This window comes from Pinus tabuliformis, chromosome 7 (genome assembly GCF_031772625.1).
Source record: "Pinus tabuliformis cultivar Carrire ecotype Pingquan chromosome 7, CPIR1, whole genome shotgun sequence".
NCBI lineage: Eukaryota > Viridiplantae > Streptophyta > Pinopsida > Pinales > Pinaceae > Pinus > Pinus tabuliformis.
In genome coordinates, this window is record NC_142293.1 from 1,307,673,601 (window position 1) to 1,307,687,874 (window position 14,274).

General features: G+C 34.9%; 1 pseudogene across 1 annotated transcript; it reads left to right on the plus strand.

Annotated features, from left to right (window-relative positions):
* Window positions 1-11,795: 11,795 nt before the first annotated feature.
* Window positions 11,796-13,913, plus strand: LOC149252337 (cytochrome P450 750A1 pseudogene; annotated as a pseudogene). The gene is made up of 2 exons (XR_016266044.1): window positions 11,796-12,728; window positions 12,851-13,913. The product of XR_016266044.1 is annotated as a cytochrome P450 750A1 pseudogene (transcript).
* The last annotated feature ends 361 nt before the right edge of the window (window positions 13,914-14,274 follow it).

Genomic DNA, 14,274 nt, shown 5'->3' on the forward strand with positions numbered 1-14,274 from the left:
TCTACGACAAATTAAGAAAATGTGATTTTTTGAGGAGGAGATATAATATTTGGGGCATGCGATATCTTCTGAAGGCATTGTTGTTGACCCAAAAAGATTAAAACCATTTTAGATTGGCCTATTCTTAAAAACATAGAAGACATTCGGTCTTTTATGGGCTTAGCAGGTTATTATCATAGATTTATCGAGGGGCTTTCTAGAATTTCATACCCCATGACATCCCTACAGAAAAATGGTAGAGATTTTAAATGGATAGTAGAATGTCGACTCAGTTTTGAACAATCAAAATATCTGTTAACATCTACCCCAATCTTGAAAGTAGCTGATCTAGAAAAAGATTTTACTGTGTACATGGATGCCTGCCAGCAAGGAGTTGGAGGATTTCTGATGCAGTACGGTAAAGTGGTGGCTTATGAGTCAAGGAAGCTCAAGGAACATGAACAACGATATTCAACTTACGATCTAGAGCTCACTGCAGTTGTGCATGCATTGAAGGTATGGCACCATTACTTATTGGGGAAGAAATTTGTACTTATAATAGACCATAGCAGTCTAACCAATTTATTTAAGCATCCCAATTCAAATGTGCAACAAGCTCGATGGACAACATTCCTAATCGAGTTTGCTGTTGATATAAGCCACCTTAAAGGCAAGGAAAATTGAGTAGATGATGCCTTAAGAAGGAAGGTTCAATGTTTTTACGAGTTCGATATCATTTTGTGGAGTTTGATGTGACGGAGAAGCTCAAGGAAGACACCCTTAAGAATCATGAATATACATTCCTATGGTAGCAAGATATGCAAATGCAAGTCTCAGGAAAACCAGCTAAATACAACATTGATGATCGAAAATTATTGAATTTTAGAGGAAGGGTGTATGTCCCTAATCAGGTAAGCTTCAAACAAATGTTGTTAGATGAATTTCACTATGGTCCTTATGTTGCAAACCCAAGTTATCAGAATCTATTATCTACAATCAAGAAAAGGTATTTTTGGCCTGGAATAAGGAAGGACATTATGTTATACTTGGCAAAGTGTTTGAAGTGCCAACAGGTTAAAGTTGAGCATCAACACCCTACTGGACTACTCCAACCACTCCCTATACCTTAGTGGAAATGGGAGATGATTACATTGGACTTCATAACTAGACTTCTGCAGGGGGTTAGAGGATAAGATTCTTTGTAACTTCCCCATTGGACATTACCATATTTCTAGACCAACACCCAATGTAAGAATTTGTGGTCGCAACCCAAGGTATTCCTAAAATCAAAGGATGTCCACTAGATGGGGATTGGGTATGTAAAACCAAAAGGTCGTCAAGGTATTTCCATGAGTTTACTGAAATAGTTATATCTTCTAGTTTCCCTATTGGTCTTATAGTAGACCGATCTTCCAATTGTAGGACCAGTAGACCGACATCATGGGTTGATATCCTCTACTTGCTACTTCTTCTTCCCTAAATTGCACTTCTATTATTGGGGGAGGTTCTAGTTGTGAAACTGATTTTCCTCCAAATCTCATATGAGATCTCACCCTAACAGCATCTCCCGATGATGCTCTTGACTCAGCTCTAGAAACGATCTCTTGGATGTAGGTATTTCTACCTAGATATCTCCCTCTTCTTTTTGGGGGTCTTCCTCCGCCCCTTTTATTTGTATCTATGTTCATGCAATCAAAAAATAAAAATGAAAGATTCAAGCAAATCAAAATCTTAGGACCTGAAGTAGGGTAAGAAATTCCCTCCCTGGGACGAGAGAGTGGCCCCTGAAAATAAAGAAAAATAAGAAAATAACCCAATCACAAATCTAAGCTCAGGACCTGAAATAGGGTGACATAAAAACTTCCCTTCTCAAGACGAGAGAGCAGTTCCTATGAAAAAAAAACAAGACAATCTAGTGCTCAAGACCTGGAGCAAGGTGAAAACTTCCCTCCCCAGGACGAGATAGTGGTCCTAGAAAAAAACAAGAAATCAAAGCAACCAAAACGATCTAATGCTCAGGACCTGGAGTAGGGTGAAGAACTCCCTCCCCAGGATGAGAGATCATTCCTATGGTCAATACTGGTCATACTTTCGCGACTTTGATTGCCTCCCCAACAACGATGCCAAAATGCTGGTGTTTAAATATGAATCATGCAATTCACCCAATTCCACATTAATTGTCAACCCAGGGATCTATGAGTTATTTCAAGGCTATCATGCAAATTATATGCAGTCCACAATTTCCGTACCCAGTATTGAACACTCAATTATAAACTTAACAATGTGTAACAACAAGCAATAACTGTAATCACAAATAAGAGTAACAATAAGTAATGATTGTAACAACAATAAGAGTAACAACAAAGTAAGACTCACAACAACACACTGATAATCATTCACAACAATAAATAACTCAACCGAAATAAACTTATGCACACATATATCCAACAAAACCTAGTCATGAGAGTGGGCTCAACTCCCTGTCTAGGGCTGTGGCAAGATCAAGAAGTCATGAAATTTTCAGAAGATCAAAATATCATTAATCAAAAGGGTATTACAACGCATGTTGTTATAGACTCAAAGTTAACGTAATTCTTTGTGATCTTAACTGCCTGCTTTCACAGCCTCGTAACTCTACTTATATAATTTGTTAACACTAACAACTCTTAGAATTATGGAAGTTTTCTGCCTACCATTATATAGTGGCTCCCAAAGCAAAAACAAAATATAAATATAGCAGTGCGTTGATTGAGAGGTTGATCCACTGTTGCATTTGATGTCTCAGGATATCGTTGCCAGCTCGATGGTCACCATTCGTTGAACGATGGTCCTACTCATTCTTCCTCCAAATCTGCAAGAATAATCAAATTACTAAGCCACTTAGGCAACTATCCCTTATGACTATGCTTCATTGATTAATGATTCATAACAACATGAAAAGAGGTATACCTATGCAATTTATAATGTAAATTGACCAACAATGGTGTAAAATGGATACATGAAGTAGAGTAAAAAGGTGCGTAAAAACATGAAAATTCAACCACTAACAGCATGTATGGCCCTTTGCAATGTGGAGCATGACCAACCTCCACATGGTATGATTGCTCATCCTTCTCCAACCAATGCATCGTTCAAACCTGTCTAATCTGCAATGCACTGCTCGGCCCTCTCCAATCCTCAATGCTAATATAATGGATTTTGACCCTTCAACTACCACCCTAATCCAAATAATTAACATGTCATCTCTTCACCCCTACAACCATAATATTCAGTCATCAGCACCCCTACTGCTCTTCGATGGTGAAATATAAACTCATTCCTTGACTGACTACATATACATGGCCCTTCTATAATTTCTTCTGCATGGCCTTCACCATCCACGACCTTAGAAAAATTTATCCACGTCAATTTTGAGGCCGCTTGGCCCTAGCGACCCCTACACAACCCTATTGTGGCTCGTTGACTAATTTTCCACTGTTGTGGTGTGGTAAGTGTGCCCAATCATCGAATATTGAATTTGCGTTCTCTATGCGATAGGTTTGTAAATATTTGGCCCTACCTTCAGAAATGGAACAACGTATACAAACTTGAGCTCTCCTCTTCAACGTGAAAACACATGATTCCTTAGCCCTCAACTTCAACCTGACTTTTGTATGATCTCTCAACTCTCCACAGAATTAATGTGATGCACCCTTCTTAATTAGTTGTATGACTTCACAGTCCTCCACAAAACTTAAATTTGCAAGATAAAAACCCTCAATTCTGAAACAATTACGAGTGGCCATAGATCTCTACTGAAATAAGCCTGATCTTTAAGATAAATGATAGATCTCAACCTCCTACACTGAAAATAAGATTGATTTCTAAAAGGGGCAATAGATCTCAACACTTGATAAATAGATCTACCCCGTGAGTCTGCAAAAATATTCAACGTTAAGTCACAAATAATTTTATTTATGGATATTGCAATGCTTTTTCAAATATCAACTAGGGTGGATGTGAATAAGCCACAAAAATTGATAGAATACTAGCTAGGGTGATCATGGTGGGTCATTGAAAACTAGTCTCTCCTAGAACCCTTTATCATTCTCGAAGTTATTCTGCATTAAACAGTCAAGCTGGAAGGAAAACCAACTCTAATACCATTGTAAGATCCCAAACAACAAAATATTCAATAGTTTTGGCACATTATATAATGTTCTAATTAAAATTCCTACAACCAAAAACACGAAACATAAAGGGATATGAAAAATCCATCCACTTATTCTATTAATAACTGGAAAAATATTACATGCCAATATAATTAATAGTGAGGCCCTTGCCAACTGCAACCACGAATGCTCATCAAATGACTCAACTAAACACTGAAGCACACTTGTGAACCCTAGATGGATCCACTAGACAAATATCATTGTTGGGTTTTTGTCCCGGGATCAAGCTAGAACTGACCCATTCAAGTTCTCAGAAATACACAATAAGATAGATTAACTCAAGATCCTCCAAATGCCTTGCTCCTTTCCCCTTTCATAGGCTTAATGGACTCTCTAGAAGTCTTTATTTTGTTATTTTTCTCTAAAAAGGAAACCAAATACCATGGACAAATACCACAAGTAAATATCATCCATCTTAACTACATAAAAAAAGGGAATACTACAACATAAATAAGAATAATAAAAATAAAAATAAATGAGAACTTGTTTCACACTCCTCCAATTGACTCAAATATTATCTAATGTGACTCTTCAATCTAGACCTAGTTTTCCTTCTCTTGACAAACAAGTTGATGGGCATATTAGATATCTAATGTTTTTTGAAATTTAAATTCTTTAGCTAGAATAATTGAGAACTTGTTTGACAAACTACCAAATGACTTAGATATGACTCTAAACCACTCAATTTACATTTTATTTTTTTTGTTTTAAAAAAAAAATAACATTAAAATATTAATATATAATTTTAGATAGTTAGATAGTTATAGTATACATTTAAAATGTAATATATTTTATCTATTAAAAAATTATTTAATTGTAAATATTAAACCATGGTTTTACATTTTGTTTATTGAATGAGAATAAAATGACATCCAACGATAAATATAATAAACTAATTAAGCTGAAGGCGTTATTTTAGGGGAAGGCTCGGCTTATGAGAAACCACCACCTGTTTATCTCTGCGCATTTATCAGAGACTTTTAAACAGAGCCGCAATGAAACTGAAATGCCTGCAGTTGTAAACCTACTCCATTGACTCGTACTATGTTGATTTGTATTTATATTATAATGAGATAAACCATTTCTAGACTTTCATCTAGCAAGCCAATCAGATAATGTCATTGTTGCTGTTAAAAACTCCACTATCAATTTTGTCGGTGTAGCCTCCGCCATCCACTGTTCATAGGTAATTTGTAGCTAGAAAGAGTGACTTGATCCATGTTCAGAGTTAGAGTCGACGTCAGCATCATCCAACACTAGGGGATTCTCCAACGAGCCGAGTTTAAAGCAGTTAATGCCATCATTAAAGAGAAAATAATACTTTACAAAAGGTATTACTCTCTACATTCACTTTCATTACCAATTCCATAACTGTAATAACAATATGAAAAATGGTGACCCTCAAAGCCAAACTAGACAAATTAGAAAAATGCTGAAATAATTGGAGTACCTAACGGATATTAAACTTTTCAAATATCACTGCAACCTTCCTAGTATCAGTTTTGGCCAATGGTTCTCATATTCTATCAACTAACACAACTTTGTAAAAAACAAAATCGGTCAAAAAAAACCCATGAAAATGATTGAATGGACCGAAATAGAAGACTGAATAGATTTGAAGTATTTTTAAAGTCGCTATGATGCTTGTTAACAAATAATTCTACCATTATGGTGATATTCCAAGCCTTGAGCCAAAAAAAAAGGTGAGCAAAAAGAAGAAGACAAAAAATAAAGTTTGGATAAAATCCAAATTTTGGCAATGAATACACCCTGATTCGAGGGCACAACTCTACCCCCTATAGGCTTATCAAATAAACAAATATTCTTTCTTTTATAGTTTCTGGTTCAAATATTTTGTGTCACTGTGACATAAAAACTCAATTGACAGCTCTAGGGTTCCAGCGAATAGGGTACTTGCATCTCCTAACAAATGCAAGAGTCCATGTGACATTTAATGACGTTCTTACATGTATCATGAAAACGGAAATCTTTTTTCTATATTGAGCTAGAAACATAGTTTAAGCCTAGCATCTAATAAAAACCTAAATATCACAAATTACCGCAACATTTGAGTTGTTGAAGAGATGTATTATTGAATTCGGGGCGACACGATACCTCAACCTAGAAGTGATAGTAGATTCAAAGTTCCCCTGTTTTTTTAGGTTTTGATGATGTAAAACACTTTCGACAAATATGAAGAGAATAAAATATTTTGTGGAAAATATGATCAGAAATATAAGCGTAGTAAGGTTTTAGGGATTTCGACAAACTCCACATTATTAATTATAACGAGAATAGATGTGCCTAGATTTCTGTAAGCAAGAGAAATTTGTTCATGAGTTTTACTATTGGCTATTTCCCCACATAGAACTTTCTTGCGACAGATTACTTGGTGAAGATCCCTCGAGGCTAGAAAGCTTTCCCTCACTACGAATGCCATAGGTGTGGGAGCGACTGATCAACGACAGCAAATTCGAGTTTCCCACTAAGAGCGGGGCGATCCTCATACATAAAATAACTATGCACAGGGAATTTTACAAATTTTTCCACTAAATTTCTGATGAAAAGGTCTGAATGTTCACAAAATTTTGTGCAAATATTACTTTTAACAAAATATGTAAATAAAATTCAACCTTTTGCTTTGCAGAAACCTACATGGGCAATCTCCTCTGGCTTTAAGTATAAAATGCTTTGTGGTAGTTTGTTTGAAAATTTATGAGATAACCCTCAATCCCTTTTGATATGTTGGATATCCAGTAAATCAAAAGTTGCCTTTAGATATCTCTATCATGTATAAGTTGATAAATACAAAATGAGAACTATATTTATTTTTTTAATTTTCATTGATTCTCCAACTTGCTTTTTGATGACAGAATAAAAAAGAACACATTTTCTTTTCCTGGAAAACATACTTTTGATTATAAAAAATATTATCTCACTACATGAACTTGTCTTGACAGAATAAAAAACAACACATTTTCTTCTTTATTAGAACTTGCCTAGAAGCATCTTAGAACATTTGATAGAAATATTGATATTATATATAAAAAGCCCCATCAACAAAAGGACTGTAATTTATGAGAAAAACAAACTCAATGCCATCAATTCAACTCACGTTACTCTTATCATCCATAACTTATGGTATGAATATACCCATGATACTTTATGAAATATACCATCCATTTGACCTAATTACACATCGTTAGTGAACTTCTGCAGTGCTGAAAAGTCCAGTGTATTAAACTCTTTCACAACTAGCAAAAATTGAGAATCATCAACTTTTCCCACCGTCTCTACCACATATGACCGAATTGCCATTTGAGGAGCTGAAATGAGAGAGAAACATTGAGTGATTTAGAATCTTCCATTTACAACTACGTACTTCCACAATTCCAGTTGTTAGAGGTTGCAAGGACATGGAGGAGCTAAAATGAGAGAAACATTGAAACATTGAGTGATTTAGAATATTTCATTTACAATTGTGTACTTCCACAATTCTAATTGTTAGAGGTTGCAAGGACATGGATATTAGAGGTATGCCTCTGCACCTCTTTATAGTGTGCCTTTATAGACAAGGAAGATATCTTCTCTTTTTTGAATTTTTTTGTTAGTTCAATGATCATTTATTAGGATAAAAAAGGTCTTTGATTAACATCTTCTTTCCATGCTCAACCATCTTCGAAGGCTTAGGATCTTTTAGAAAGTATTGTTGAATTTTTGTGTACTAATTACAACTTCCAAATAATCGACATGCATTCATGCAAATGATCTCTTCCATTGCATTGAGGTTCCATCTAATTTAGGCCTAAGCTTTTCTCCATTACTATTGTTTTCTTCATAATTTAGGGACTTCATTGGGTTCACTACACTTATGAACTTTTAGGGCATACACTATTTCATTAGTCTACTCTTTATTTGCATGTTGATGTAATCATTCATGGTCATGTCCATTTTATGTTTGGCATGCCATGGAGTGAATGGAAATAGATGGATCAAGTGGCTCAAATTTCAAAAATCAAGGGCCTTAAATTGCCACATGTTTATCCAATTATTTGATGTGGATTTGGTGTGACCTATCTATCTACAACCTATTCGTCATGGTTTGGGATTGCCGATGTTTATAAGTTGGAAGTAAGAAGACACCGTCGACAAAGACACCTACTAGAGTAGCATCGATAGAAACAACAATCAAGGGCCTTAAATCGCCACATGTTTATCCAATTATTTAATGTGGATTTGGTGTGACCTATCTATCTACAACCTATTCGTCATGGTTTGGGATTGCCGGCGTTTATAAGTTGGAGGTAAGAAGACATCATCGACAATGACACCTACTAGAGTAGCATCGATAGAAACAACAGACACGCGACTAATAGCAAAATAGAAATCCCAATTAAAACAAATAGAACCATCAACATTTTGAAGCCTCAATATGGTTATTTATGGCTTTAGCTTTATGGTATGGACTTGAGGGGCAATATGCCAAGGTCAAGGGTGAAGACGAGAATTGCAATTTTGGAGACAAACTTGAGGTTGAGGCCTTCACTTCTATTTCTTAGTAGCAAATCACCACCAAGGTTCAAGGTTAAATTCTCACCTTAACTATGCACATTTATATTTTTGTCTCTGGATAAATACTTTGCTTACATATAAGGCTTTTCGTGTTCATTTGAATAGATGGTTTCCTACCTCTATTTGAATTGTAATAATAACCCATGAAAATGTCATGATACATAATGATGCTCTATTTCCTTGTACCCCAATAGTCATTAGAAAGTTCTCCATATATATCACCATTTTATTGTTATTAAAAACTCTACTAAAAATACTCTCTAGAGTTGACTTAACAAGAATGGTTAATTGAGGAACTCCTACACTGCGAACTCCTCCTATATGCATTCACATTTATCCTCTCCTATGTGCATTCACATTTACCCTCTCGGAAAACCGTGCACATTTACCCTCTCGGAAAACCCTTTTGAAAATTCATTTTCCGAATAAAAAAACAACTCCTTCTATGTGCATTCACATTTAACCTGACTAAAAACTTTTTTGAGAGTTCACTTAAAAAACGAAAACAAAAACAAAACAACGAATCCTCCTATCTTTAAATAATGTAACTATTAAACATTCCTTTCCCACTTAAAGGATATGCCAGTTATTAAATTATTATAGGGTGTAATAATGTAACTATTAGACATTCCTTTCCCACTTAAAAGATATGCTAGTTATTAAATTATTATATGGTGTTTAATAAACTTGAATTTGATAGTCTGAAGTATTTTTTCTTTATTTTTATTAAGTATTTTTAAGTTATTTGTCATAAATCTTTCACTGGTTAAATTACTAACAATTACAGCGTAGAGGAGATTATTTTGGAAAAAAAAAAGACAGATTTTATTTCTTAACATTCCTTTTATGGGATTGCTGTCAGTTACTTAGAAACGAAAAAAAATAAAAAACCTGAAATATGATTTACTTTATCCAATGGAACCACCATCGACTTCGTCTGTGTACTATTCATAAAGTCAATTTATAGAAAAGAAACAAAATTAAAAACCTAAAAAATGATTTACTTTATCCAACGGAACCACCATCGACTCCGTATAACATTATGGCTTCGTCTGTGTACTATTTATAAAGTCAATTTTCGCAATTTTCAAATTTTAACAGCATGGAGTACATAAATTTGCGCCAACCTTGTAGTATTTTAATTTACTTATTTTAACCAAAGAAGTACACATGTAGCCATCAATTTATTTATTTATTTTTAACCAAAGAATTGCACATGTAGCAGATGGCTGCCATTAATTGCAGTGGAAAACAGGTGTCCTTTGCATGTATTGTAAGAGCAATCGGTGTAAAAAAAATTGGTACGACATTGTTACTTTGAGACCAGGTTATACGTTTGAATTTACATTTATTGTCAAATAATTAGTCAATATTAGCCACCGTTATATATTATTTTATCCTTATACTTTGGTACCAGGTTATACGTTTGAATTGACATTTATTGTCAAATAATTAGTTTATATTAACCATCGTTATATATTATATTATGCTTTATAGAGTCATGAGTGATGCTATTGATTATTGTTTCTGAGGTAATTGTTTAGGTATCATTTGATTTCATTTTGGTGATAACAGGTACAATATATTTATTGAAAAAAAATACAATATTTTATGTTCTTATTGATAAGATAATGTGTATATAAAAATATTATATTAAATACTATATAGGTATACCTATATAAGTATATATATATATATATATATTTTTGTTATATATAATATTTAAATTTAATATAGTATTTAATGTATTGTTACAGTTTGTATAATGTCAATTTATAAGTTTAATGTATCAAAAATTAGTAGGTTATTATGATTGTGTGATATAACTAAATATTTTATTTTATTATAATTTTGTTATCTAATTCTTTTCATATGGTAATTTTAGATTGTTTAAATAGTATTTTTGAATGTAGAAATGGTTTGGATACTCGAAAAAAAAACTAAAATAACTTATTGTGCCGTTTATATAGCCAATTTTTCAATTCCTACAATTTTTTACTAAATTTAAAAAAAACAAAACAAAACATTAAAAACTTAAACTAAAATTGAAGGATAATAATCCATAAACACTAATTAGATGACTAATATTCATTTTGAAACTCAATATTTAGTGTAAACTAATTTAGTTACTCATATTCATTTTGCCACAAATATTTAAGGAATTGACTAAGGAGGTGGCAAATTTGCCATGACCTCATCTCATCATTTTTTTCAAAATATTTGACAGCAGAAGTGCTCGAATCTTGTTTTTGATGGTGGAAACAGATTCACCACCATCAAAACTCCCTTGGGCACCCAAAATCTTCAAACTCATCACTATAACCCAAATTTCTCAAAATCTCTGCCTAATTTTATTAAAATCTTACATCAATTTCTATTATTTTCAAAACAAATTTACAACCTCATTACATTAAGTGAATATTTAATACTATCTATAAATTCAATGTACAAAAATTCAATCCAATACTATGACTTTGCGTACACCCTAACTACAAAAATTCAATCCAATACTATAACTTTTGGGTACACCCTTCCAGTTATTGTACACGAATTTGATGATCAATATTTATTTTGCTACCAATATTCAATGCTGCACCTGATAATATAAATCATCAGATTTTTGAACATTTAATGCTAAAATCTGCAGAATACGAATCATCACATTTCATATTTAATGCTGCACCTGAAAATATACAAATCATCAGAATTTTGAACATTTAATGCTAAGGTCTGCAGAATACGAGTCATCAAATTTCAGTTGAAAGGCTTTTATCCCAGCCAATGCTGATACCAAATTATGACTTTCTATGTACGCTATTTTAATTTACTTTGCTCACCGTCCATATAAAAGTCAAGGACTGTTAATGTGGAGAAAGGTATATGAATAAGGCGCTGTCTAATGACGTCACAATTTTGTACGGATGTGAAAAATTCCTAAGAAATCTAATTTTGTCGGATGTGAAAATTTCTTAAGAAATCTAACTGTGGGTTTCTATTGTTTACTTCACTATGCCAAGTGGTAGACGGTTCAATATGGATTTTCAGAGCTTCTTTCAGACTCCGCTCGCAGCTTTTGGCTTCGCAACTCTGTTAATCTTTTTCTTAATATTGCATTACAAGAGCGGAAGGAATACTAGATTGCCTCCAGGACCCTATCCATGGCCGATCATTGGAAATCTCCTCCAGTTGACGCTGCCTGCTCACCGAGCTCTTAAAGACCTTGCTGACAGATATGGTCCTATTCTGTTTTTGCGCTTAGGCTCTGTCCCTACCCTAGTCGTTTCTTCTTCTGAGATGGCCAAACAGTTTCTCAGTACTCATGATTTGATATTCTCCAACAGGCCTCTAACAACCGGTGGAAAATATATATTTTTCAATTACCAGGATGTGGCCTTCGCACAGTATGGAGATCACTGGAGGCAAATGAGAAAAATATGCGTCTCAGAATTGCTGAATGCCAAAACAATTGAGTCCTTCAAGCATGTGCGAGAGGAAGAGATGTCTGTGATGATCCGTTCCATGTGGGAGGAGAGCGAGAGCGGAACAATTGCGGTAAATTTGAGCAAGGCCATCTCTAATGTAGTCTCCAATATAGTTTGGAGAATGCTGACGAGGAGAAAATTTTGTGATAATCATTTGAGTGCCTATGGCCAAGGATTTAAGGATCTAACCTCAGAAGTGTCAATTGCGTTAGGAGCCTTTAACGTTGGAGACTTCATTCCGTATTTGGATTGGCTTGATTTGCAAGGTGTCAAGCGGCGCATGAAGAAGATCCATAAAACATTCGACGAATTCGCAGAGAAAATAATAGAGGACCATGTTGATCATCGAGTGGCAGCCGCCACGAATGGCAGGGATGAGGCGGAGTCTGTTAAAGACTTCGTTGATGTGCTCCTCGATTTGGCAGCTGAGACCGATAAGGCGGAGAACGAAATCACACGAGAAAAAATGAAGGCAATCGTTCTGGTATGTCTCTCGCTCCTAATCTTTTCTTTTTATAAGATTACCATACTGTTAGTTCTGATTCTTCAAATTCAATCGACCAAAGTGTTTGATTTTATAACGCAATGAATTTGTATTCGGAAAAGGGCATGTTCGTCGGTGGAACAGCGACTACATCTAATACGTTAGAATGGGCAATGAGTGAGCTGCTAAGGCATCCACATGCCATGAAGAGATTGCAGCAAGAAATCGAGCATGTAGTCGGCAAACATCGCAAAGTGGAGGAGTCGGATTTGGCGAGCATGAAATACCTGCAATGCGTGGTGAAAGAGACTCTCCGATTATACCCAGGATCGCCACTAGGGCTTCCCCATGAGTCTGTCGAGGCAGTGAAAGTAGGAGGATACGATGTACCTAAGAAAACAATGTTACTGTTCAATTTGTGGGCTATTGGAAGGGATCCCAACGTGTGGGGAGCAGATTCTTCAGAATTCAAGCCTGAGAGATTTATGCAGGAAGCCTCTGTAGATTTAACAGGAAGCCCATCAGACTTCAGAATGCTTCCATTCGGCTCAGGAAGGAGAGGGTGCCCTGGGATTCTGATGGCCATTACTATGCTTGAGCTTTCATTGGCTCAACTATTGCACATTTTCGATTGGAGAGTCGAAGGTGATCAGGTGGATATGAGGGAAGCATGTTCAGCGGCGTTGTCGAGACAGGATCCATTGTTTGCTTTTGTAACGTTGAAGATGCCCATGAGTTGCCTCTAGACTGTCGACATGTGAGGGTAGCCTTCCTTGGTAGAGCCATCTATCTTGAAAATTCCTTAGTGGGAGGAGAATCGGCTGAAAATATTGGTCCGCCTCTTCACATAGGAGTATCAGGTAGAAATATCGGTCCGCCGGGTTCGTGCCTGCCTAACGTTTTTCTTTTATGCAGAAGAAATATAATGTGCATTACGAGTTTGTAGAGTGGTGTCTCTTTCACATCTCTTTTTCAATCTTCTCGCTCTTGTCTCTTTCACCTTCCTTTTCAATAATGCTCGCTCATCTTTCAGAGTTTGTGGGGCCGTTCCTCATCGACTTTATTTTTCTCCGGTTTGTGTGGCCACCAATTCAAGCACTCAGTACAAACAGTGTGCATTATGTCAAAAATTATGATAGGATTGCTGTATTTTGTGATCAATTATAGGCGTAATTCTCCTAAAAGCCAAGTGCAATGGGGAATGTGGATTTATTTATTTCTTAAATAAAACTGCAATGGGGAATGTGGATTTATTTATTTGTTAAATAAAATTAATATCGTTATAAATGATGCTTAGATGTTTGTAAGCTGTCGATTTTCACTTTAGTGTTTAGTTTTCTTCATGATAATTAGATTTGTATATTTGGAAAATTGAATGGATTATTATTATTTTTTAATTATTTTAAAGTTTTCTAGTCTAATTATTATCCGGAGGAGAAGATAACCGAAGAGATATAAATATAACGAGTCTAATTATTATCAGAATAAAATGATGGGAGAGGAGATATAAATATAACGAGTCTAATTATTATCAGAATAAAATGAT